This window comes from Schistocerca cancellata, unplaced genomic scaffold (genome assembly GCF_023864275.1).
Source record: "Schistocerca cancellata isolate TAMUIC-IGC-003103 unplaced genomic scaffold, iqSchCanc2.1 HiC_scaffold_430, whole genome shotgun sequence".
In the NCBI taxonomy this organism is placed as follows: Eukaryota; Metazoa; Arthropoda; class Insecta; order Orthoptera; family Acrididae; genus Schistocerca; species Schistocerca cancellata.
In genome coordinates this window covers 97,582-100,708 of record NW_026046447.1, presented here as the reverse complement: position 1 = coordinate 100,708, position 3,127 = coordinate 97,582, and positions in this window count along the sequence as shown.

Sequence of the window (3,127 nt, the reverse complement as noted above, 5' to 3'; positions counted from 1 at the left end):
GGTCGACAGGTAGTGTTTGCACGTACCTCTGGTACGAGTTGGGCACAGGGAGGGGTGATTGCCTGAGTTACTACGTTCCCAAATTGCCGATTGGCCCCTCTGTCAGGTGTTCGGGAGGTGTGAGCTGAGGTGTAAACTGTTACCCGAGACGAGTGTTCCCTGTTCTGAAGGGATCCCCAGTCGGAAGGAGCGCGCCATCGAAGACACTGGCAATCGTGGGGGTTTTTCACGCAATGAGTCGATTGTCTCCACAGTCGACAGCTACGAAATGTCTACAGAATGAGGCTAATAATTTGAAGACCCTCACAGCTGCACTGAGGTTCCTCGTCATCTCAAGTTCTGAAGACGGTCAGTGCTTTGCCATGGTAAATCTGTTTATTATTCAGAAAGGTGTCAATGCAATTTCCGGCCCAGCGAAATCCTGATCTCGTTTAAGGCATGGCACTTTGGTTTTGGAGACTGCTCCTGATTCTTGAGCACAAAACTGCTTGGCGCTTCGCTTCTCCACGACTACCCCATTCGTGTCGAGGCCCGTAGCACTCTGAATTATTCCCGTGGTGTTATTTGCACTGGGCTGCTCGACGATCTGACCGAGGCCGAAATGCAATCTTACCTCTCTTATCAGGGTGTCATTGTCATCCGATGGGTGATGAAAGAGGTATACTACATCTTAGTGCCCACCCGCACTCTTTTTCTCGCCTTTGATAGAGTGGTGCTTCCGTCCAAGATCAAAGCAGGCTATAAAGTTATCACAATCAGACTGTATATACTAAACACGATGCGCCGCTACCAGTGTCACCGTTACCACACTCGAGAGTCCTGGCGACACCCGGCCGGATACGTAACCTGTGGTAGGGTCCTGTCGCATCGACTGCAATGGCAGTTGTGCTGTCTCCTCCTTCGATGAATGGGCCGTCCGGGAGATCCAGGTGAAGGAAAAAGTGCCGTGCCCAGTTACTCGTAAGTTGTCCGCTAATCAGAAACCCTGCATTCTACCATCTGACACTTACAATACTGTTGCCACTACACCTCGCCCCACGAAGAGCATGGGTGTTAAGATGTGCGACCTCAAATTTAGCATTGCAATTGTGAAATCACCTAGCATCATGGTAGTGTCCCAGTCTCCTCCTCCAGCCGTGCAACATGTCACCAAACTCGCGCATCAAGGGGCGAAGTCACCAGTTACGCAACCGGCAGGCTGGAAAGGACAGAAGGGAGGATAGAAGGAATACTCCTGTGAAATCTTCCTACATTCCTCCAGCCGACAGACACCTGAGTCTTCCTCTGCTACCCAGAAAGGCTGGATGAAGTCAAAAAAAAGCAAACGTTCTTCTCCTTCTCCGACTCGAAGATCTTCGACGATGTTGTCATGTGACACCTTCGTCCGGCTGACATCCGTGTCACTAGTGTGCACCCTGACAACTTTTCCGCCCCAGACTCCATAGGCCAGAAGCAGAATAATGCCGAAACTTCAGTAGACCGCTTGGTGCAGGATCCTCCTCATCCGCGCCCTGTAGCAGCGAATCTTCGAAGGCTGCACTCAGTAGCCACCGATGTGACACCCCTTCAGTTTTCCTCACCCTGTTTCTCCTGCAGTGGAACATTCGTGGCCTTCGATCCGACAGAGAGCATTTACGGCTACTCTTAGAATCACAGTGTCCACTTGTTCTCTGCTTTGGGGAAACTGCGCCCTAACAACCACTTTGAGCTTCCACATTTCTTTCTGGTCCGGTTTGACCTTCCCCCCAAAGTCAGCATTCAGTCTCGTGGGAGAGCCGTACTGGTCGTACAGGATGAAGTTCACGGTCGGCTCGTCTCCCTGACTGCCCACCTTCGAGCTGTTGCTGTCACTCTTCAGATGCACCTCATCGCTGATCATGAGAATCCTCTTGGTTTAAGTGTGCAGGGCGGATATCTTGTGTGTAGGGTGACACTGGGAGGAGGCAAGCAGGTGCCTGTCAGTACAGGTTGGCTTATTATGGCCGAGTTTAGCATCAGGTCTTCTGTAAAGTTCCACGTCGAGGAAAGGCATCACGTGATTCTTTTCCATCGCCATAGTAAATTGGATACTTCGTGCTGATGGTTGAGGTGCTGGTGGAAATTTCGTAGCTCTTCCACTCATTGTGGCCAGATAATAAAAGTACTTTCTAGATATCGGAACCAACATTCTGGGAGTAATGGTGCGGAGTGGGTCGCCGTTTCATCAAATTTATTGATAAAGATGTGTGCTGCAATAGGCAAAGTAGGGGATCCCTTTGGCACTCCACCTGTCTGTTCATAAAATTCTTCTTCCCACCTGAAATAGGTGGTCGTTAAACAGTGGGGCAATAGATCGCAGATATCGGTTGCCATGCGTCCCTGTTCATAGTGTTGTGTTTAGGTACAATCGTGAATAAAGACTTCACGTCGAACCTAACCATAATTCTGGGACTGAGATACAGTTTTCTTTTAAAAGTTCCACAAAACGGGTGGAGTCATTAATGTATAAATTTGTGTGGCCCAATAAATGCCATAGCTTTGGAGCAAGTTTCTTTGCTAGATCGTACGTTGTTGATTGAATGGTACTCACAATTGGTTGTAAAGGAAAGGTACCATCTGTACATCATACATTCTTGGTGCCTGTGGAACTTGGGGGATGAGTCTTCTGGCCGTGTCAAAATTCATTCTAGTGTACTTCGGTAGTGTTTGCATCGATGTGATTGTCTTGTACATTGGATCTCAGTTAAGTTTCTGTCAATTGGTAAACTCAGAAGATCCACCATTCATTTGTTATAATCTTATGTGTCCAATACAATGATCACATTTCCTTGTATGCTTGTGTTATTACTAAGTGAAAGATGTACTCCAGCTTGGGTGGTGGGATACCCGCAGTAGCAGCAAGCTATTCTGCATGAGGCTGTATGCCTTCCTTGTTAATCCTGTAACCCACAAATGAAATTTTCTTCTTTACATCTTCAGATTTACAGATGTTAGTTCCTCTATACATAGCTCTCAACACTTCATTGAGGAAATTACAGTGTTTGAAGCATTCTGCACTCACTATGAGGTAATCTACATAGACTGTTATTTCATCAGTTAATTTCGCACCTAGCACGTTGTCAACAGCTGTGATAAATGCACACAGACT